The sequence below is a fragment of the Artibeus jamaicensis genome, unplaced genomic scaffold, assembly GCF_021234435.1.
Source record: "Artibeus jamaicensis isolate MK-2021 breed Jamaican fruit bat unplaced genomic scaffold, CSHL_Jam_final scaffold_3307, whole genome shotgun sequence".
Lineage (NCBI taxonomy): Eukaryota > Metazoa > Chordata > Mammalia > Chiroptera > Phyllostomidae > Artibeus > Artibeus jamaicensis.
Genome location: NW_026522040.1, coordinates 9034695 through 9059732, shown reverse-complemented (window position 1 = coordinate 9059732; position 25038 = coordinate 9034695). Strand labels below are relative to the sequence as shown.

Sequence of the window (25038 nt, the reverse complement as noted above, 5' to 3'; positions counted from 1 at the left end):
CTTACAGCTCAAAGCTTTATCTAGGTATATGCGGGTGAAACTTTTCCTGTTTTCTCAAGGGTTTCTATCAGAGAAGTTGTGGGGTTGAAGCTGAACCCAAAGAAATCACACGTACTGATTTGGAAACTACCTGTCAGCATGGTTACCAGCAGATGAAACCAGAGTGAATCAGAGTGAGGTGAAAGATGTATCCCACAACTACAAACCTCTAGGCAGGTAAGATGAACTTATCTCACCTACTGCTCCTCTTTGTCCCCAACCAGCTGTAGAGAGAGGAAAATATATGTCCCCAAAGAGAATACCAACCCTAGAAACCTCTCCCTCACTCCAGCACCATCTCTGACCATAGCCCCTCACTCACACTTCAGTTGGCCAAAATAACAGCTCTAGTCCAAAATGGGATGTAAGTGGTAGAGCTCTGAATAAGATGTGATTAGTCCTAATGATGCAGAACTCATTTTGATAGCCAAAATTGATCAGAAAACTATGGAATCTGCACTGGACTTTTCTAAAGGGCAGGAAAAAGAACTTTTTTATTCAAGCCCCCAATAATCAAAATGATTTAATATATCAGTTATAATAACAATAATGAAAAGCATTAATGGCTGCTGCTCTGTATCCATCTAAGGCTCTCAAAATTGGAATGAAGACAGAGTAGAGAAGAGTGAGAAGACAAAAAAGGAGGGGAGCTTAAAAAATGTATCTCTTTTCTTTTTCATCGCTGTTCAAGTATAATTGTACCGTTTTCACCCCTTCGTGCCCGCTTGCCCCACCCATGCCCACCTCCCACCCTTGAACCTACCCCCCCTTTGGCTTTGTCCATGAGTCCTTTATACATGTTCCTTGAAGGACCTTCCCCTACTTTACCCTATTATCCCTTTCCCACCTCCCCTCTTGCTGCTGTCAGCGTGTTTATTCCAATGTTTCTGCTTACATTTTGTTTGCTTGTTTGTTTTGTTGATTAGGTTCCAGTTATAGGTGAGATCATATAGCACTTGTCCTCCTCTTCTTGACTTAGACCTTTCCCAGCATGAATTCACTGGTCTGTTTAAGGTTTTGTGAATTACTATGATACCAAATATACTCACGTTTATGTTGAAAGTAACCAAAAAAAGATATATTCCAAAAATATATTTTAAATGATTCATTTCCTTTTATTAACTACAAAATTATTTATTCAAAGAATGGTGTAGTCTTAATACAACATAATTTCTTTTTTTAATTTTAAAATTCTTTTCTATTACCATAACTGATTCAAAGTTAGTGCCGGTCTTTTTTTCTTTTAATTTTAATTGCTGTTCAAGTAGTTTTCTGCCTTTTACTCCCATCCCAGCCCAACCCCCCCAGCTCTCCCTACCTCCCTCACATTTCCAACCCCTTGCTACTTTTTGTCCATGTGTCCTTTACAATTGTTCCTGTAAATCCTTTCCCTTTTCCCCTGAAATTGCCTCCCCTCTCTCCTCTGGTTACTGTCAGCCTGTTCTCTATTTCAGTGTCTTTGTTATATTTTGCTTGTTTGTTTGTTTTGTTGTTTAGCTTCCTGTTAAAGGTGAGATCATATGGTATTTGTCTTTCACCACCTTGCTTATTTCACTTAGCATAATGCTCCCCAGTTCCATCCATGCTGTTGCAAAGGGTAGGAGCTCCTTCTTTCTTTCTGCTGCATAGAATTCTATTGTGTAAAGTACCAGAGTTTTTTTGATCCATTCATTTACCAATGGGCACTTAGGTTGCTTCCAACACTTGGCTATTGTTAATTGTGCTGCTATGAACATTGGGGTGCCTAAATTATTTTGGATTGGTGTTTTAGGGTTCTTAGGATATAATCCCAGAAGTGGAATTGCCAGGTCAAAAGGCAGATCCATGTTTAGTTTTCTGAGAAAATTCTATACTGTTTTCCATAGTGGTAGTACCAGTCTGCAATCCCACCAACAGTGCACTAAGGTTCTTTTCTCCACAACCTCTCCCACACTTGTTTGTTGCTTTGTTTATGATGGCCATTCTTAATGGTGTGAAGTGATATCTCACTGTGGTTTTAATTTGCATCTCTCTGATGGCTAGCAATATTGAGCATCTTCTCATGTGTCTTTGGATCCTCTGTATATCCTCCTTGGAGAAGTGTCTGTTCAAGTAAGTCCTTTGCCCATTTTTTAATTGGATTGCTTATCTTAGAGGGGAGTTGTATGAGTTCCAGTCTTAAAAATAAACAGTTCTACATGATTAGCATAAAAAACATAAAACCATGTGTTTCTCTGGTCTTCATTTTGGAAAAAAATTATTGTATTTTTTCCATTACCATTTACCCCCCCTTACACTCCACTCCACCCCTGCCATCACCACACTATTGCCCATGTCCATGAGTGTGGTCTCTTGGAGACAGTATATGTAGGTCTTGTTTTCCTATCCATTAGGCTACCATATGACTTTTGATTGTAACATTTAAGCCATTTACATTTAAGGTGATTACGGATCGATATGTACTGATTGTCATTTTAGTTTTAAACTATTTTTCTCTTTTCTTCTTCTTCTCTCCTTCTCCTTCTCCTTCTTTGGAAAGCAAGACCTTTAACATTTGTTATAGCACAAGTTTGGTGTTAACGAACTCCTTTAGCTTTTTCTTTTCTGGGAAGCTTTTTATTTCTCCTTCAATTTTAAATTATAGTCTTGCTGGGTAATGCAGCTTTGGTTGTAGTTCCTAGCTTTTCATCACCTTTAATATTTCATGACAATCCCTTCTGGCCTGAAACAATTCTGTTTAGACATGAGATGACAGTCTAATCATAGCTCTTTTGTAGGTAACACCCTGCTTTTCTCTTGCAGCTTTAGGGTTTTCTTTTTCCTTAAGCTTTGTCATTTTAATTATAATGTGTTTTGGTATAGGCATTGTTGGGTCCAACTTGTTTGGGACTCTCTGCACTTCCTGTCCTTGTCTTTTCTCTTCACCATACGAGGGATGTTTTCAGTCATTATTTGTTCAAATAGGTTCTCACTCCCTTGCTTACTCTCTACTCCTTCTGGTATTTCCATGATGTGGATGCTGTTATGCTTCATATTGTCCCAAAGGTTTCTTAAGCTTTCCTTATTTTTTTAATTCTTTTTTTCTCTTTGTTGCTTCATTTGGTTATTTATTTCTACCTTGTCTTCCAAATCACTGATTCAATCCTCTGCTTCATCTAACCTGCTGTTTATTCTTTCCAGTGTATTATTTATTTCAGATATTACATTATTTGTTTCTGACTAGTCCTTTTTAATTGTATCTATGTCCTGTTTCATGTTGCTGACTATCCTTATAATCATTACTCTAAACTCTTTATCTTAAAAATTGCTTTCCTCCATTTCACCTAGTTCTCCTTCCAAAGAATTCTCTTGTTCTTTCCTCTGGGGACTATTTCTTTATTTTCCCTTTTGGGCTGCCTCTTTGTATTTGTTTCTATGTATTGGGTAAATATACAAAGGCACTGGTGCAGTCCAGTGTCAGTTGCTGCCTATGACTGGCCCTGGGCAACCTCATTGGAGCTATCAGCACTCCACAGCTTATGTCTCCTTTCACTGGGTCTTGGTGTACATAGAAAGAACCAAGCTGTGCACCAAGGCCAGCTTTTACCAGCATCAGGCCTGGTGGAGGGTGAGCTAAAGGCTCAGTGCTCAGAGAGAATTGTCTTAGTTGTTAAATTTAATCAATGAGATAACCTCCAGCTGTACTGAGAAGCCTGGCCTAAGCTCCACAGGTTGTGTTAAGAGTGATTCCTGGGTGTGGGGATATTACTTCCCCCATCTGATGCCATTTGGAGAAAGAGGAGTGTTCTGTCCCAAAAAGACTGTTTCTGCTTTATGGGGAATGTCTCAGCATAGAAATCTTTAAGCTGTTCTTAAATCCTTAAGCTGTCCTAAATCCTGTGGCTGTTCCTTAAGTTCTCTCTCCAGAGCCACCATCGCCAACTCTACTCATGCATCTCCAGTTCACCTTGTCCTCCTTCTTCCAGTGCTCAGGGTAAGTGACTGCAAGTGAGATTTTGTGCATTGGCCCTTTAAGAGGTTTTCTATATCTTTAGCTGTCTGTTTTGGAAGACAGAAACTGCTGCTTTTCTTAGTGTCTTTCCAGTGTGTCTATCTGAGTTCCTTTCCCAGTTCTGGTGCTATGGGCTGGGGTGCCCAGATTGTGGTTTAGACCTCACACTTCTCTGGGGGAACCCCCCAGCCACTGAAATATCCCTCTGTAACTTCAGCTACCTTGCCATGGGAGCCCAGCCAGCCCTCTTGCACCTCCTCCACACTTCCTATCAGTTTTGTTGTTCTGATGTGGCTTCTTTCATCTGTCCTTGGTTATAAGGCTTCTCTCCAGCTAATGTTCAGTTGGTTATTCAAGATGATTTTTCTTGACTTCCGCGAAGATGGATGCGTAAGTGGAAGCACTTCACCTTCCCACACAACCAAGTTTAAAAACAACAAAGTTTTAGCAATAAAAATGCAGCCAAACCACAGAAAATTGAACGACACGGAAGTCTGACAACAACGAACCTTTCAGCCAAACTGGTAAGAGGGGCAGAGCCAGCAGCAGAGCGAGGTCAGGCAGGAAAGATCCACTGGACCAACCTGGGTGTGCGACACAGATGCGCCAGCAGCCCTGGGCTGATCCCAGGTGTGGAGAAGTGGGTGGACCCACTGAGGGCAGACCATGGTCACACATTTGCGAGCAGATAAACTGGTGAAGGAGCTAGTGGTGGTGAGACAGACCTCGCAGGCCCCAGCGGCGGAAAGCGGCAGAGAAAACCATTGTCCCTCTCTGACCCCGCCCCCACATACAACATCACAGACCAACAACCTGGGCAGCCCCGCCCTGGTGAACAACTAAGGCTCTGCTCCTCACACGTAACAGGCACAAACAGATCAAAACATGGCTCAAGAACAACTCAGAGCCCCAGAGCCGATCAATCTAAGCGATGAAGAAATAGCCAAACTTTCAGATGCACAGTTCAAAACACTGGTGATCAGGATGCTCACAGAACTGGTTGATTTTAGTCACAAATTAGAGAAACATATGAAGCTAAACTAATTGAAGTGAAGGGAAGTACATAGGAAACCAATAGTAATGGAAAGGATACTGGGACTCAAATCAAAGGAGTGGACCAGAAGGAGGAAAAAAATGACCAAACAGAAAAATATAAAGAAACAAGAATTCAAAAAAAATGAGAAGAGGCTTAGGAACCTCCAGGACATCTTTAAATGTTCCAACATCCAAATTATAGGGGTACCAGAAGGGGAAGAGGAACAGCCACGAGTGGAAAACTTATTTGAACAAATAATGAAGGAGAACTTCCCCAATCTGGCAAAGGAAATAGACTTCCAGGAAATCCAGGAAGCTCAGAGAGTCCCAAAGAAGTGGGACCCAAGAAGGAACACACCAAGGCACATCATAGTTACATTAGCCAAGATTAAAATGAAAGAGAGAATCCTAGAAGCAGCAAGACATAAGGGGACAGTCACCTACAAAGGAGTTCCCATCAGACTCTCAGCTGATTTCTCGAAAGAGACCTTACAGGCAAGAAGGGGCTGGAAAAAAGTATTCCAAGTCATGAAATCCAAACACCTACATCCAAGATTGAGCTATCCAGCAAAGCTTTCATTTAGAATGGAAGGGCAGATAAAGTGCTTCTCAGATAAGATCAAATTCAAGTTCATCATCACGAAGCCCTTATTATATGAAATGTTAAAGGGACTTACCTAAGAAAAAGAAGATAAAAAAGATGAACAGTGAAAGGACAGCAAACTCACAGTTATTAACAACCACACCTAAAACAAAAGCAAACTAAGAGGACAGCTAGATCAGGAGCAGAACCATAGAAATGAAGATCACATGGAGGGTTAGCAACAGGGGAGTGGGAGAAGGAGAAGGGGGAAGAATACAGAAAATATGTAGCATAGATGGTAGGTAGAAAATAGATAGGGGGAGGGCAAGAATAGTATGGGAAATATAGAATCTAAAGAACTTGAGACACATGGTCATAAACTAAAGGGGGGATGGTGAGGGAGGGGTGTGCAGGGTGGAGGGGAATGAAGGGGGGAAATAGAACAATTGTAATGGCATAATTAATAAAATATACTTTAAGAAAAGAAAAAAACAAAATGATTTTTCTTTAATTTAGTTGTAATTCCAGTTTTGTCCTGGGAGGAGGTCAGTGTAGCTTACACTTGCTTCTCTGCCTTCTTGGATTATATTTCTCCACAAAAACTGCATGGCTATCTCTCTCTGTCTCTCATCCCTCTATGGACTATTATTGCAACTTTGTATAATTGCAAATTTTACAAGATTTTTTAAATGACTGACTTTGGGGTTAAGGATTACCTCTAAATTTATATCCTGATCATTAATCTGTTATCTGCTGAAAATATTATAAAAATGTGCAATGCTTTCCCTCGTTTCAGTTAATAATGCTTATAATAAAGTTAAAAATGTTGACCAGGTTAAAATATAAATGAAACTATTCTTCCATAGGATTTTTATTACATTGCAATTAAATTTTAAAAGGGTGATGTTAGAGCCAACCTAGTGGCTTCATTATTGTGGCATTTGTTTGTAGCTCTTTAATCAGTTAGAAATCATGATGAAGGAATTTGGATCTAGCTAGGCTAAAACAGCTAAGCAAATCACTATCAAGGTTGATGATATTAGAAGGAAAGTCAACAAATAAGAGCTAACAAGATGCAATCCCTGAAAATAAATCAGGGAAGAACAATACCTCTGCAAATTAACTGCTAAACAGCAATGATTCAGCTCCATACTCATAATTCTTCAAAATTCCACTCTATCATATATCTTAAAATTATTCTTTTTAAAATTATGCCTCAAAGCTGAACTTCTCCAAATAAACAGAGAAACAATTCACAAGTATTAATTAAGGTAAGTGTTTCTTTTCTCAAAAAAAGTGGGCCATCTAAAGACTTAGTTTCATAATCTAGTTTTGTTTTGTGTTTTGCATAATGTAGTCACAAACCAATGTTTCTCTAATTTGCTTCCTATAATCAAATTGGCAAAGATACCAAGTAACTATTGTTTGCAAAGAACTACTTTCCAACTTGGGTATTTAACAAATTGTGACAGGCTCTATGTAACAAAATTTTTATTCTCCCAAGGTATACTGAACTTCTTCAAAAAGAGAACAAAATGCTGAGACTGAATTTTATTTTTAATTTCATTCTACCACAAAAAGAAAGAAACACTTTGTATTCCAATCAGAGCTACCAGTCAGATACTGACAGACCAGTATTTCCCAGGCAGTGTTAAGGTGTTGTCCCTGAAACTTGAATGAAGCCAGGTGGAGAAGTCTTGAGGAGAAAGCCCTCCTCAGCTAGCACCTGTCAGGTTTGCCACAATGATGAAGTGGGCCAGGTGGCTTCTTCAAGTAAGGTGAGGTAAAGTGTGTCTTCTTCTATGCCCTCCGATAACGTACATTATCGAAAACACAGTCTCATCCATTTTTTAAAAATTATCTTATTATTGGCTGCAAAGTGTTAGGACTCGAAACTGAATGCAGAACAGCAAATTATAGGCATCCAAGTCAATCCCAGATCTGCCAATTTTTCAAATCTAAAAAATAGCAGTTTTAGAAGTTATACTTTTTTGAATTCCAATCCTTAAAATTGCTTTGAGTTTTCCATCAGGGCTCCTAGAAAAACTTATCCGCGTAAGATAAAATTTCTCTCTCTGCAGTCACTTGAAATGTGAGTTTATTGCTTATTCACTTGGATTCCATAACCAGAATATGCTGATTTTCCTCATAACTTTTCCCTGACTCCAGGTTTCATCACCTTTCCCAATCTCCTTGATTCCTAAAGTTAACTTGATATTTCCTTTTGGTTTCTATTGGCTTTCTCACCCCCTAGCTGCCTCTTTCTCAACTCATTTCCTCTCAACCTGTACTTTGCCACATGCCCGTCCCCCACATCATATATTCATATGTTCTGGCCTTCAGCCATTTTCATTTTGATTTTGGTTCACTCAAACTCTCCCACTTGGAGACAGTATAGAATGGATGTGGATGAAAAATCCTTGCATCGCTGAGCATGAAGTAGGATACGGGTCCTAGATATCGTCAGGGAGGATATTCCTTAAATTATAATGTCAGGGTTCAAAGCATTAAGCTACTCCAGCTGCAATAGCGAACTAGAAGTTAAAAGTTCAAGATATCTCCTATACTCCTAGAAAGTAATCCGTCTACTGTCAAGGACTAGAAGTCTCTAAAGACATTTCTGTAAGTGATAATAATTAATAATTTAGTTCAGCAATATTCTTATTTATTGGAAGGTTGAGGAGTCCTTCAAAAACATCTTCCTTTACCTGAATGCCACTGGTGCTAAGTAATAAAACTATTAAAATCTTTAAGAACATTCTCTGATATTCTTCTTAACACCCCCAACCATAAGAGTTACCATAAAAACACATCCTCTGGTTACCTCAACCTAGGAAAACCAGACATGTGAAAAAGCAACAATGCAATACAGAACTCTTTCTGGAAATTAGGTGTCCATATAATTCACATATGCACTCATAAATATTCAACAAATAAGAACATATATTCAGAATGCCAGCAGCATAAGTTATGATCACATTTAAATGTCACTCCTTCACTGTCTCTCACTTCTTTTTTTACATCTAATAATCTACACAATTGGTAGGAAATTACCCTATTCACAAGTAAGAAAATACTTTGTAGGTTACATTCAAAACCACATTGATAATGAATGGGGAGGGAGCTCATGAATTTGCTGCCCATCGCTACAAGAACCCTCTGCAATAAAAGTCTAGATGTGCAAGAGGCAATAAAGTCATTAAAGACAATGTAATTGTACAAAACTTAAAGGGAGTTGTCACCAACAGAGATTTTAATAAATGCCAGAAATAGAGCATATGGAGGCTTATATGTTGACAGATAAGAATAAGTGGAAAATTTCTAACCTAAAACACACTGCTAGGGGCCTTCAAAGGAAACCAATTTGCCAAAAGGGAACCCCATAAAGACGCAACACCCAGAGACAGCAAGGAACTTTAATTTTATGAGATTAAATGATATTGAAATGTTGTGCTGAAAATAGTCTACATGCAGGATCACTGACTATCTGCATTGCATGACCAGAACTGGACACCCACCCAACTCAGCTGGCATTTACCTCTAGGCAAGAAACCAGGAGACTCTTCCTAAAGAAAATGAACAAAATCTGGAGATACTGATAGTGTGTATGCTGGCCCTTCTTGGGGAACAAATTCTCTTCACCTTCCAACAGATAAGTCCCACCCTCCTTTCACCTGTACAGAAATCCTGCTATGACCTCTGCTTCATACCAGAGATTCAGGGGGGAAAGTCAATTACCTTTCATAGCAGCAGAGGAAACCCATTTCAACTATCCATGAATTTCTTACACCAAACAGCAGGAAAGGGAAAGAGAAAATAGCAGATAAACTAAAAACTCTCTGATCTTGGAGAAAACTGAGATATTCTACAGAATGAAAAGGAAGTTCAAAATTGTAAATAGGATCCAGAGCAGAGTAGGTGAAAGAACAGAATAGCATCCAAATGGCAGCAGAGTAGGTGGACGTTACACTCATCTTCTTCCAGGACCACATGGGAATTACAACTAAATTATAGAAGAATAATCTTGAATAAACCAACTGAAGACTAACTGAAGAGAAGTTTTATAGCCAATGACTTACAGAAGAAGCCCCATTGAGACTGGTAGGCAGGGTGGAGATGCAAAAAGCATTGGCCCGTTCCCACAGGTGATGACAGAGGTTCCAAGGAAATATCTCAGCTGTGACAGGGAAGGGAGGATTGTTCCCCCTGAAGCATGCAGTCTAAACCCCAAGGGTGGCCCCCCAGACCAGTGTGCCAGAACTGGAAAGAGGCACCCACACAACATCTTTCTATGAAGAGTAGTGGAGTTTCTGTCTGCCAAGGAGATATAGGAGAGTGCTAGAGACACAGCCACTCTTTGAAATGGTCAATGGACAACACTTCATTTGCAGCCATCCACCCTGGGCTCTGGCAGAGGATTGGCAGAGCAATTTAAAGTTGTATTTAAAGAGAGTCTGACTTTCGTGGATCTGGTGGTAAAGCTGAAGGGTCAGCTGCCAGGATCTGTGCTGAGTCATTCTCCCATACCACAGACACCATCTTTCTTGAGTGCAGCACTCCTCTCCATGTGGCATCAGCTTATCAGCTTCAGGGAAAGCAATAGCCCAAGCTCTGGACTTCCTTGTGCCCTACTCTGTGGTGTTTACAGCTTGCTGTGGAGCACATCCAGAGACTCTTCCAGTGACTAAACCTAATAGGCAGCCAGTAGGTGGATGTGAATATTATGGGGTTTCCTTGGATTTTGCTAACCTGACCCTGAGCCTAGTGCTGGTAACAGCCAACCTTGATACACAGGTTGGTCCTTCCTGTGTACCCAGGCCCATTAGAGGCAGCCGTCAACTATGAATTGCTGATAGCACCAAACAGGTTGCCCAGGGGCAGTCACAAGCAGTGTTTTTTATAGGCCTGCACCAGAGTCCCCCACAAGAGTCCCAGAATCAATATACCTAGTGGCCAACTTTAAACAACAACAGGGTAGAATCCAGTAAGCTTCACAAGCAGCATACCCAAAGAGAGATCTTCACAGGCACCAAGCCCTGCTGAGGCAGATTCCACTTTGTGTGATCAGCACCTACACAGCAGCTCACATGCTGTTGTCAGGGTTGAGTTTCACAGTCAGCCAGCCTGAGGATTGATCCCATGCCAAACAAACCAATAGCAATAAAGACTCAATTACAATAGGAGGGCCAACATAACCCACACAGGGGCGTTCCTGGAACACCCAACTCAGGTGATCAAGGAGACTTCACCACCAGACCCCACAGTTCACCTACTACATAAGGCTATTTCACAAAGACTAGAGTCATAGATGTACCTAATACATAGAAACAAATGCAGAGAGGCAGCCAAAATGAGAAGGCAAAGAAAGAGACCCCCAAATGAAAGAACAGGAGAAGTTTCCAGAAAAATAGCTAGATGAAATGAAGGCAAGTAATCTATTAGATATAGAGTTCAAAATGATGGTTATAAGAATGCTCAACAACATGAAAAAGAACATAGAAACCATGAAAAAGGACCAGTCAGAATGAAGAAGACAATATCTGAAATGAAGAATACACTGAAAGGAATAAAGATGAAGGGTGGATGAAGCAGAGGAGTTGATCATGACTGAGTGATGACAAAAAGCAGTCAAGTAAATCTGAGCATAGACTGAGGGCAGATAAGAAAAAGCTGTAATGAATTTTAAAAACCTCAAATATGTACCCCCAAATTATAAACACACTCTGATGCTAAATGTAAAACTACCTTTACTTAGGAAGGAAGGATTTCCTCACCCATCCTATAGTCAATAATAGAGCTACATCTCTAGGACTATGAAAGCTTAACTGCCTGACTCTCCAGATGTTTTTTTTTCCCAGCCCTGTTTTTACTTTGCATTTTTTGTACAAAGTTAAGTTTTTAAGTGCTTTATGATCTAAAATTCCCTAAGGCAACTACAGTCCTATTTCTTTTCACTTTCTTTTCTAATTTGTGTTTAATTAGACACTCACAAAGTGCGGTGAAGTGCTTTTTTTTTTTTTAACCAGGCTTCCTTTCTTTTTTTTTTTTTTATTGGACTACTTTGCAGACTGGCCCAGAGACAACAGCTATTGTCTGATGCTATCAATTGACTTGGCTGTTAAGGCCTAGAATCGGCACTTCCTGTGCAGAGGTTCCTTGATGAATATGGACTCTATTAAGCAAGGATAGCATAACATGACTCACAGTCTTCTATCAATCCTATTGAATTCCAAGCTTTGTCTCAACAGCTTACTTGCTAGCCACTTAAATTATCTGGTGTTTCCTTTTTCCCCAGTTAGCTTTGAGCTACCATGTACTATTAAGGGTAGACAACAGATCCTTTAGTGAGTGAAATAAAATCGGCCACTTGATCCATAACTCTTGTCTTCAGTCATGAATTTAAAAAGAAAATACTAACCAAACTACCATGTTTGAATAAACAGATGTCAAAGTGGGACTCAGTAACGTTATATTTGTTTATATATACCATATTTTTGACTATGATACTTCTACATTTATAAGGTACCAACACTTTAAAAAGAACATGATTGCATGACCAAAGGCACTATTATGTTTTATTTTTTTCCCTTGTATTTGTGTCTCTCTTTCTGCCACTAAAATTCCAAGTAGGATTTTAGGTCTTGTACCCAAATACATTTCTCTTATTGCCCAATTATTAGCCCTCAGTCCCAGACCTCCACCCATTCTCCTCCCAGAGTGGTTAATAATAAGAAACATGATGGCGATCGATGGAGGCAACCACTGTATAATGCAAGTAGCTTGAATCTTGTTCAAGTGCTGTGATTGGACAGACATGAGTAAACCATTTCCATTTTCTAAGCCTTGGTTTCCTCATTGTAAATATGCTTAACATTTGCGAAGTGAATGCACCATGTAATTGAGAGCAGTGGTACTTAATATTTAAAAACTAAATTGCCAGTAAAAATTTGAAAAATGATTTGAATGTTTATTGATGCCAATCACAAATACCAAGGGAATTTATCTCAATTCATAGGACAGAGAAAAATGTATGAAAAGTCATCTTTCCTCATCTTTAATGTCTCTAATACTTACAACTGTCTCCAGGTCTCTTCCTTCTTTTAAAATTCTACAGAAATTCATCCAAAATCAGCCCACACTGTTTCTTGTCTCATTTTCTTATCTCCCATATTTTTGATATTTTCATTTCCTATTCCAAAGCTCATTGAAGATTCTAATCTCACAGGCTCAGGGTATAAATTCCCTTTAATCTGAATGCACAGCAGATACCTCTTTCCTTATTATCAAAGCCTAATTGTAGATAAACTTGCACTCCTAGGCTCCATCAACTCTGCAGTCTTTTTCTAGTTCAGTGAGGCCATCTTCTTCAGAAGCACAGCTTGTGTAGTCTTTGGATACAGGAAAGTATCCTAGGGTCAAATCCTGTAGCCACTGACCCATGGCCTTCAAAGTTTATCATAGCTGCCCCTTTTCAGTAGAGAACCCTATTTATAATTCCAAGACCTATTTTTTTCTGTTTTTGGCCATCACTTCCTTAAATTTCTAGTATCACTGTTGGTTTCCAAATCTAACACCTTAGAGTTGAGTTTTCATTGGTGGTATAAGGGCTTTAAGCCATAAACCAACACAGGTGTGGGTGCCATACTTCATTCCTCTATTCTGAATAGTTGATATCTTAGGATGTAAGATTTAAAAGCTAACTTCCAATCTTTAAGGGAACATCCTGGGCTGTTCCAATCCATTCCATACTAAAATTTTAAAAATTACTTCATACAGCAATCCCATGCCAAATAGTATATTATCACCCTGAAGCATTATTTTAATCTCGGAGTAGTAAAGTTCCCTCCAGTTTTGGTGTAGTGTTCTCAGGACAACCACAGGTAACATCTAAGCATGTGGAAATTCCTGTGAATTTTCAAGGCTGTAAAACAATGACATGTCACTCTAATCTATGGTCTAGGTGAAGATTTATACCAATACACTACAGGATAGTGCTAAATACCCCAAAATAATTTGTAAGAAACTTTAATATCCACTGAGGTTTCTCAGAAGTTCCAAAAGATGAATCTGTATGTAACACATCTAACAAAGAACATTATTTTAAATCCTCACCTGAGAGCACACTTACTGATTTTAGAGAGAAGGGAAAAGAGAGAGAGCGGGAGAGAAACATTGATGTGAGAAAGAAACATTGGTCAGTTGTCTCTGGTCCACAGCCAGACCAGGGACAGATTGTATGTGCCCCCACCAGGAACCAAACTGGCAACTCAGGCATGTGCTCTGACTGGAAATTGAACCCTCAACCTCTTGGTTTACAGAACAACACTCCAACCTAGTAAGCTACACCAGCCAAGGAAAACCAAGCACGATGCCTTAAAATTCTTTTGTATCTCTTGAACATGGTTTCCTCCTGATCTGGAAGGGAGGAAGCACTTCTGATCTCAAGCATCCTTTCTCTCTCTTGTTATCTCTCTCTCTTTCTCTGTAAAAAGACTATTTCTGTCTTCTTTCTTAACCCTCAAAATCTCTCACCAAAGCAACCCTGTCCTTTTTGCATTCCCCTACCTCACAACTACTAGATATATTCATTTCTTTCTCTGAACTTCTCAGTGTAAATTAATCAAGCTTATTTCAATGACTCCTGATTCTCCCCTCATTCATAGACCTGATTACGGATAGCAAAGATGTTTCTCCTCCAAAGAAAGCTAGAGTGAAAAACTCTTAATAGTCATATTCATATCATTCCTGTCATATAAACAGTAATAACCTCATAGAGGGTTGATTTGAAGCTAAATGAAATGATGTATTTGCATATATTTCTGACATAGGTTTTTAAGAATTTTGGTTAAAGAAATGGAAAACAGTTATATGGGAAGCAGGATATAGTTCAGCCAGAATCTTGCACCCTTCTGCAAACAGCTTCTCAGTCTCCCCACCCCATCCCCCCCTTAGCATTCTGGAGAAAGAATGGGAATAGAGAAAAGAGATGGGTAAACAATGCCAGGAAAAGGATTAGTGGTTTGTGTGAGAAATGAGCAACTGGTGTGGAGAGGAATACAGTGGCTTAGTGTGTCTGCTACTCCGTAAGCCCAGCTGTACATCTGCCAGGTGGTGAGGAGGGCAGAAGCAGCCACAAAGCTCCCAAACAGCTGCTTCCCCATCTCTCCTACCACTCAACACTGAGAGACGCTGGGCAATCTGAGGGCCGCCATTAGGGAGCAGCAGCAGATGGCGCCATGCTCCGGAGGTGCGTGCACTCTCGAAGGTGAGGGCTCCTGTCACAAAAAAGCAGCTCTTTTACATGCCAATAAATATGATCTTCTAAAAGACTGCAAAATGGTACATTCATGGAAAATTACCACTTTTGAATTTGGCCTTTATTTAGTTCTCTAATTTTAGTAATATTCTATTTTATATATCAGCTACAGGGCAACTAATTAAATTTAAAGAAAAAAACTTTAAAAAACATATTTTTTTCTTCCCATCTGGCATTACCCATGTGAAAGTATGGAGAAATGGTCATGTGCCAAACCTGTAAGGGAAATTCTCAGCTTCAACTCATATTTACTGAGCATCTATTCTGTGTGCCAATTATAGTACAAGAATTTTCTATAGGCTTTATCTTATGTGAGGTACTTATACAAAATTCTTATTTTAAGTAAGGGGAAAAAAATTACACTTCACACACACACACAGAAACAAAAATCAGAGAAGACTAATGGATACTAGAAATTTAGTTCTGTTGAAATGTGTGAAAATGTAATTCTATTAAATTCATACATATCTCAAAATATGCCAAAAATTCTCCCAAAGGTGATGTTTTAAAATATAACTTTGTGTAGCCATTACTCTTTATAAAAAATGATTATGACCCTCTCAAATAATAGCTAACAATTCTACAGTGTTTGAAGTTTACAAAGTATTTTTACACACAAAACTCTTGATTGTAAAGAAGATACTATAAAATGAGAACACTTACATATTAGGAGTCTTCAGATCCTAGATGAGAAAGGACTTCACAGCTGTCGTGGGCTGACTGGAAATGGACTCAATTCTGGAGCAGTGACATTTCAATAAGCCCATGTCGGGCAAGGGATACAACAACAAGGCCTGTTCTGATGATGGTAGAACATGTCTCACTGGCCAACTAGTTTTATGAAATTTTATGAAAAGAGCAAAAGCAGTTTATATCCTAGGAAAAGAAGTTTTACTTTCCTGATTTCTGAGGTGCACAAAGAGGGACCATAGCTGATTGAACTGAAAGGCTCAGCATGGATTGCCTCATGAATTTGTTCACCAAATCACATGCAAAATTGTGACATTTAAGAAATTAGCAAAGATCATACATCAAAATTACAACTAAACTCTAGGATACCCATCATTCAGAACAGCTGGAAATCCAGCTAAATGCAAGTCCTGCAACTGGGGATTTAAAGGAGAAGCCACATCAAGACTGGTAGGTGGGGTGAAAATGTGGAGTGGGCTGGTCCCACATGCAAGTGTGAGGGATAAAAATCAGGAGAGGTATCTCAGTTGCAGAGGACCCCATGAGGAGCAAGGGGTTCTCTCCCCACACCAGGATTCCAATGCCAGATAGAGAAGTGCCCATAACTCCTGGCTGTACAAACCATCAGGGAGTATGGCTAAGTGACAGGGAGGCCTCTGGAGTCCCAGGCAGTTCCTCCTAAAAGGCTGGTGCACAGACTCACATGAATTCACTCCTTCTGAGCCCCAACACTGTGGCAGCAGCTCTAGAGCCACCAGGGACATACAGGGAGGAACTGAATTATCTGGCATCAGGGAAAGAGCTGAGGGGTGGGGGCAGCTTTTTGCCAGACAGAACTGGCAGAGGTCATTTTTCCTTTTCTGAGACACCCCACCATATAGCCAGCAGGTAGATGCAATATCTGAGTCTCCACCAACCTGGCTCACACCCATTCTGGTGATTTCCTAAGACCTTGCTCTATCCAATTTTGGGGCCCTCCCAAGCCATTTCCAGGGGCTTTTCCATACAAACTGACTATATTGGCTCTTGGTAAGACTTTCTTAAAATCTCTCTGAGTTTCACAAATTGCAAACAAGCAGCATCAGGCCTTGGCATGCCATGTAGCTCTCACAATATGGCCCCAGTCCTGGCACTAGCAGCAGCTGGCCTTGATGTGCAGCTTGGACTCTCCTGGGCACCTCTAAGCTCAGCACAAATAGCAGCTATCTACAGATCACTCTGTAGCTTGTGCCAGGTGGCCCCAGGTAGGGCAAAGACAGTGGCTGACTTTGCATCTTCTGAGACACCCAGAGCCAGTGTACCTGATAGAGAGACTTCCACGCCAGATTACCTACAATCCCACCACGTCCATGAGTGACACACTAAAGGAGCAGACTCGGTGAGCACCAAAGTCCCAATGAAGCAAGTCCTGCTCATTAGGGTCAACTTATACACAGCAGCTTCTCCACTGTAGTTGCAGCCAGTCCTCATATCAGTCAGCCTGAGGGTCATTTCCTTGAGTGATGCCAATAGTAATCAAGGCTTGACTACAACAGGAAAGTGAGCAGCGTCCACACAGAGGTACACCTAGAATGCCTAGATCAGGTAACAAGGAAGGCTGCACCACTGAGCCCTATAGGACATGTACTATATAAGGCTATCCTACCAAGTTAGGAGACATAGCAGCTCTACATAATACATAGAAAGAAACCTGGGAAGGCAGTCAAAATGCAGAGACAAACAGGTCCCAAATGAAAGAATAGGAAAAATCCCCAGAAACAAACTAAGTGAAACAGTGGCAAGCAAACTACCAGATACAGAGTTCTGAACAATGATTGTAAACCACTCAAGAAATTGAGTGGGAATTTAACAGCATGGAAAAAAAAAAAAACCATAGAAGCCAATCATAAAAAAAAAGAACCAGTCAGAAATTAAGGTACACTAATTGAAATGAAGAATAATTTAGAGGGAATCAACAGTAGAATAGATGAAGCCAAGAATAAAATTAGTGATTTGGAATATAGAAAAGAATATAGGAATTCCAAAAATTCCTGGAATTTGTCAGAATATAGGAATTCAAAAAAAGTGATAAAAAAATTGAAGATGGTGTGAGAAGCCACTGGGGCAACTACAAGTGTACCAATATTTGTAACATGGAGGTTTCAGAAGGAAAACAATAGATCCAGAAATTGAAAACTTTTTTGAAAAAATAAATATCAGTAAACTTCCCTAATGTGGTAAAGGAAATAGACATACAAGTCCAGGAAATACAGAGATCCCCAAACAAGATGACCCCAAATTGGGACACACCAAGACACATCATAATTGAAATGCAAAAGGTTAAAGACAAAAACAATATATTAAAAGCAGCAAGAGAAAAGCAGTTACTTGCCTACATGGGAGCTCCCATAAGACTGTCAGCTGTTTTTTCCCTTTAGGACAGAAGACAGTGGCAAGAAATATTCAAATCAATGAAAAGAAAAAAATCTACAACAAAAATGGCCTACCCAGTAAACCTATCCTTTACAGTCAAAGGACAGATAGAGAGAACTTCCCAGACAAGAAAAAGCTAAAAGAATTCATCACCACCAGATCAGTATTATATGAAATGATAAAATGTCTTCTATAAGAATAAAACAATAAAAAATATGAATATAATGCCAACAAGTATATATCTACCAACAATTGAATCTAAAAAAACCCAGAATAAATTAATAAGAACAAAAACAAATGCAGAGATACAAAAAAACATTTTAGTATTCTGTTATTAACTAGTGTTATAGAAATGGTTATTAAATAAAATTAATATGCTGTTATCCTTCCCTGAAAGATCTCTAAATAACTTAAAATGAGATTAGTTTAGGTTGGATACTCCTGGTCAAGATGGAAGCATAGGTAAATACACTGTGCCTCCTCTCACAACCAAAAGAAGGACAACAACAAATTTAAGAATAAAAAACAATCAGAACTGACAGAAAATTTACCTGCATGGAAGTTTGACAACCAAGGAGTTAAAGAAGAAACATTCATCCAGACCTGTAGGAGGGACGGAGACAGGAAGCTAGGAGGAGTCACAGCAAGGTGGCTGCTGGTGGAGTGGGCAGTCCCATATTTGTGTGCAGATAAACCAGAAGGAAAAACTAGGGAGCAAGACAGACCTCACAACCCAGGATTCCAGTGCAGGGAAATCAAGTCTCAAAACCTCTTACTAGAAAATTCTGTGGGGGCTTAGGCAGTGGGAGAAACTCCCAGCATCACAGGAGAGTCTGTTGGACAGCTCCATGGGTCCTAGAACACAAAAACACCCAACCAGGAATCGGCACCACAAGGGCCCAATTTGCTTGAGGGTAGTGGGGGAAAGGACTAAAAGCTGGCAGAGAGCTGAAAAAGAGGCATTGTTCCCCCTCCAAACTCTCCCCCATATACAGCACCATACAAGGACCTGGGTTGCTATGTCTCTGCTCCTTACCTGAGGCTCTGCCCCTTACCTGTACAGCCTCACTGAGACAAAAAAAAATAATAATAATGGTCCAAATGAAAGAAGAGATCAAAGCTCCAGAAAAAATACAACTAAGAGACAAAGAGATAGCCAACCTATCAGATGCACAGTTCAAAACACTGGTTATCAGGATGATCACAAAAATGACTGAGTATGGTCACAAAATAGAGGAAAAAATGAAGACTTTTTAGTGAAAAGTGAAAATAGAGGAATAAAGTAAAATGTACAGGGAATCAACAGTGAAGGGAAGGAAACAAGGACTCGGATCAATGGTTTAGAGCAGAAAGAAGATAGAAACATTCAACCAGAAGAGAATGAAGAAGCAAGAATTCAAAAAAAAATGAGGAGAAGCTTAGGAACCTTCAGGACATCTTTAAACATTCTAACATCCCAATCATAGGGGTACCAGAAGGAAAAGAGGAAGAATAAGAAAATGAAAACTTATTTAAACAAATAATGAAGGAGAACTTCACCACTCTGGGAAAAGAAATAGACTTCCAGGAAGTCCAGCTCAGAAAGTACCAGAGAAGTTGGACCAAGGAAGCACACACCAAAGCACATCATAATTGCATTACCCAAGATTAAAGAGAAGGAGAGAATCTTAAAAGCAGCAAGAGAAAAAAGAGATAGTTACCTACACAGGAGTTCCCATTAGACCCTCAGCTGATTTCTCAAAAGAAACTTTTCAGGCAAGAAGGGGATAGAAAGAAGTATTAAAAGTTATGAAAGGCAAGGACCTACATCCAAGATGACTCTATCCAGCAAAGCTATCATTTAGAATGGAAGGGCAGATAAAGTGCTTCCCAGATCAAGTCAAGTTAAAGGACATCATTACCAAGCTCTTATTATATGAAATGTTAAAGGGACTTATTTAAAATTAAGAAGATGATCAAAAATATGAACACTAAAATGATAAAAAATTCACAACTATCAACAACTTAACCTAAAAACAAAAACAAAAACAAAAATGAATGAAGCAAACAACTAGATCAGGAACAGAATCACAGTAATGGAGAGCACATGGAGGGTTATCAGCAGGGAAGAGGTGGGGGGAAATGGGGGAAAAGGTACTGGGGGGTGGGCTGGGATGGAAGTAAAAAACAGAAAACTGTACTTGAACAATAATTAAATTTAAAAAAAGAAAACTGAAAAAAAGATACAAGGAATAAGTAACATAAATGGTAGGTAGAAAATAGACAGGGGGAGGTTAAGATTAGTATAGGAAATGGAGAGGCCAAAGAATTTATATGTATGACCCATACACATGAACTAAGGTCGGGGGGATGTGGGTGGGAAGGGTGTGCAGTGTAGAGGGGAATAAAGGGGAGGAATGGGACAAATTTAATAGCATAGTCAATAAAAATACTTTAAAAATAAAAAATGAGATTAGGTTAATATTAAGTTCAAAATATACAGAATAGGCTGAGGTGATTTGTAAAAAGAAAAACTGCTCATCCAACTGAAAAACTAAGAAAAACTTGTAGTTAGGATTAAGAATCATATTTTTAAGTAAACCCATGCCTATTAAGAATTTAAATGGTGGGGTAGCACTGCTAAATTATGTCTATGAAAGCCATCTTTTTAATAGATGGCAGTTAATCTTTCTAATTCCTGCTTGTCACCAGGTCATTTCTGACAATAATCATAGGATGATACCCACTCTCAATGCTGAGATCCAAATTCAAAGATTTACCTTGTACATAGGTCTTCTATTATTCCCTTCTTATGCATGCACCCCTCTGTGCCTCATGAAAATTCCAGGACCTCTTTCCCTGACTCTGTGCAGTTTACTCCCTACTCATGTATGCTTTGCTTTTATGTCTGTTTTCAAAAACACTCAAGAAGATTTCTCCTATAATAATCTTTTCCCTAAAACCTAGTTCTCCTTATTCAACCATTTACTTCTTGATTCTGTTATTTTCAGTGTTCCTGAAAATACATGCACTGGTGTCGAATATATATGTCCTTGAATTTCATCTGTTTCCACTAGCTGAGTGAACTTAAATAAAAAACTTACTATTAATCTCAGTTCTTCTTCTATAGAATGCAATTCCATAACTATCTAACTCACAGACTTATGATTATAAAGATGAAATAAATGAGTTAATGAATGAAAAATTCAACTTAAGCAATATTTCTTAAAGGGAGTTTCAAGAAATATTAATTCCACAAAATCTTCTTTAGTCAAAGGGGATAACATGGTTAAATCACTTTACTAAACAGAACATCTGATGCTAACTTCTCAGTCAGCCATGATGTACATTAACACATTAAAAGCTCTACAAAGACTTGTAAGAAAACAAAACAAAACAAAAAGTTGGCCTAACATTCTCTATATGGACTTCACCAGAGAGCCTTTGTGTGCATAGGAGCTATTTAAAATCCTGCAGAACCAGTGTTCTGAGGAAGGCGTCTGAGAAAATGCTGACTTGGAAAAGAACCAGTTATCATTTTAAAAGTTATTTCAGCCTCAGGTTTCCAACAGTTTTCAAAAAAAATTGTGAAAGAGGCTTCCTCCTAATGTTCAGAGCCATCACAATCCCTCAGAAAAATGAACCACATTGCCCTGTGGGAGGCTGTGCCAGAAGGGTAGTACTATGGTATTAACTTTCCAAGGCCAATTATTTTTTGAAAATCTCTTAAAGTATATGAAAAATTTCTACTTTTCATGTGATTCCCAGTAATTGCTTATCCAGACAGCAGCAGATGTGAAACTTCATCCCATGAGAAAAGTTTAACATAATATGTGAAAATCTGATAAAGAGTGGGAAGATCTCAGGGGAGAGTTGGGAAATGGAGAGGCCCCTGTCTATGGTGAAGGAAGGATGGAGATGTGGTCACTATCTGTGAGCTCTAATACATCCACCACCAAAAGCAAACTGTTTACCAGGTACAGAGGTAAATGGCAATAATGACATGTGGAGCAATTGTCTCAATGTCACAAACTGAAGGCCACCAAATTTTAGATGGCACAGTAGGAATTTCACAGTAATTTAACTTTTCTCTTTTAAATGGGAGTGAAAATCAGTATTGCTCACATTTACTGCTCATATGGGCCTTTTCTTCTCTACCATGACATCCTTAATTTTTCACAAACATCTTCATCAAAAAGTGCTTTTCAAATAAACTAGCATTCCTAAAATCACATTGGTCATTTCTATTTATTCATGTTTGGAGTCCATCTATTAAACAGAATAAACTTAGCTTCCTTATATCAGTCTTATTTTTTAAAGCATATTATAAAAAGATGTTGTGAGATCAAAAAATTACTATCATGATAACTTCTTCAACAATGTTCACAGTTTTATTTTTTAAAAAAGTAAGCAAAATAGCCTATCATTATCAACCACCCCTATTTCAATTTTAGTTTTCATAGGCTATAAACATTCAAATTTATTTTAATATAAGTACCCCACATTAATAGTAAGATGTGTGTTTGCTTCAGCAGCACATATACTAAAACTGGAGTGATACAGAGAAGATTAGCATGGCCCTTGTGCAAGAATGATATACATGCAAATTCATAAAGCATCCCATATTTTTATGACAGAAAACTTCCCTAACTTGATGAGAGAAAAAGTCACATAAGTCCAGAAAACAGAGGGTCCCAAACAAGATGAATCCAAAGAGTCCCACTCCAAGACACGTCATAATTTAAATGGCAAAATTTAAAGACAAAGAGAGAATCTTAAAGGCAGCAAGGGAGAAATAGCTAGTAACATACAGGGGAGCTCAATAAGGTTAGCAGCTAATATGTCAGCATAAACACCATAAGCCAGAAGGGAATGGCAAGAAATATTCCAAGTATGAACAGCAAAGGCCTGCAACCAAGACTACTCTACCCAGAAAGACTCTCACTTAAAGTGGAAGGTGAAATATGAAGTTTCCCAAACAAACAAAAAGCTAAAAGAATACATATCCATCAAACCAGCACTGCAAGACATGCAAGAGGGACTGCTTTAAGAAGATGAAGAAAAAGAGAGAGACACAAGAACACAGGTACAAAGGGGAAAATGGCAATGAATAAGTACCTATCAATAATAACCATAAATGGAAAGCATTAAATGCTCCAGTTAAAGACATAGGGTAGCTGATGGATAAGAAAACATTACTCACATATATGCTGTTTACAAGAGACCCACCTCAACAAAATACCTACACATACTGAAAGTGAAGTACTGGTAAAAAATAATCTAAGCACATGAACCTGGAAAAAAAGATAGGGCAGTGATACTTGTATTAGACAAAATATATTTCAAAACAAAGCCCATAAAAAGAGACAAAGCCCCCTGGGTGGAAGGGATGAGAGGTGATTTTCTTCCACTCTTTCTCCTTCCCTTCCCCTCTCTTAGAAAATATTTTTAAGATTTTAAGAGACAAAGAAGGACACCTCAAATAACTTAAGGGAATAATCCATCAAGAAGTTATAACTCTTGAAAACATATATGTACCCAACATAGGAGCACTCAAGTAAATTAGGAAAAATTTGGAGGACTTCAGGAAAGCTATCCACAGCAACACACTCATCATAGGGGATTTTGACACCCCATTGTCAGCAATAGAGAGATCTTCCAAAGTAAATATCAACCAGCATATTGTGGCACTGAACAACACTCTAGGTCAAATAAACTTAATTGATATATACAGAAATTTTCACCCCAAAAAAGCAAAATACACGTTCTTTTCAAATGTATATGGATCATTTTCAAAGATAGACCATATAGTAGGACACAAAACAAGCCTCGAAAAATTCAAGAAACTTGAAATCACATCAAGCATCTTGGATCACAATGGCTTGATCCAAGCCATTGGATGGAAACTAGAAACAAACCTCAAAGGAAAAACTCAAAAACATTCAAATACATGGAGACTGAATGACATGTTATTAAACAGTGAATGGGTTAACACTGAAATCAAGGAAGAAATAAAAAAAACTTTCTGGAAACAAATGGAAATGAACACACAACAGCTCAAAACCTATGAAACACAGCAAAGGGAGTCCCGAGAGGGAAGTTCTAGGCTGTACAGGCTTACTTAAAAAAATAGAAAAATCACAAATAAACAACCTAATCCTATATCTACAAGAACTGGTGGAACAACAACAAAGTCCAGAGTGAGAAGAAGGAAAGACATAATCAAGATCAGAGCAGAATTAAATGACATAAAAACTAAAAGAACAGTTCAAAGCATCAATAAATCCAGGAGCTGGCTCTTTGAAAATTGGCAAGCCTTTAACCAGATTCATCCAGAAAAAAAAAAGAAGAGAGGACCCAAAAAACTGAAATCAGAAATGAAAGAGAAGTTAAAATCAATACCACAGAATTCTAAAGGATCTTAAGCAATTACTACAAACAAGTGTATGCCAAGATATTTGACAACTGGGGTGAAATAGACAAATTTATAGAATCATATAATCTTCCAAAACTGAATCAAAAAGAAGCCAAAGCCTGAATACACTGATAACACCTAGTGAAGTTGAAACAACAATCCAAAAACTCCTGGCATACAAAATCCCAGAACTAGACAGTTTCACAGGCAAATTTTACCAAACATTTAGGGAAGAACCAACTCCTATTCATCTCAAACTATTCCAAAAAATTCAAGAAGAAGAAAAACTCCAGAACTCTTTCTATCAGGCCAGTGTTATCCAAATTCCAAAACCAGGTAAAGATACAACAAAAAAAGAAAACTACAAGCCAATACCTCTGATAAGCATAGATGTGAAAATCCTCAACAAAATATTGGCAAACCAGATCTAGTAATGCATTAAAAAATGATGATCAAGTGGGATTCATCCTAGGGATGCAAGGATGGTACAATATTCAAAATTAATAAACAATACACCACGTAAAATGAAAGACAAAAATAACATGATCACATCAATAGATGCTGAAAAAGCATTTGATAATATAAGCACCCATTTATAA

The 25038-nt window shown here is 38.6% G+C and overlaps 1 protein-coding gene and 1 non-coding gene across 7 annotated transcripts in view; one reads left to right on the top strand and one right to left on the bottom strand.

Annotated features, from left to right (window-relative positions):
* The window catches only part of GRM8 (glutamate metabotropic receptor 8), an 826045-nt gene that overhangs the window by 128968 nt on the left and 672039 nt on the right, over nt 1-25038 (bottom strand). The window lies entirely within an intron of this gene.
* LOC119047702 (U6 spliceosomal RNA) lies at nt 22544-22654 on the top strand. Its single transcript, XR_005082192.2, has one exon. It is a non-coding gene; the product is annotated as a U6 spliceosomal RNA (small nuclear RNA).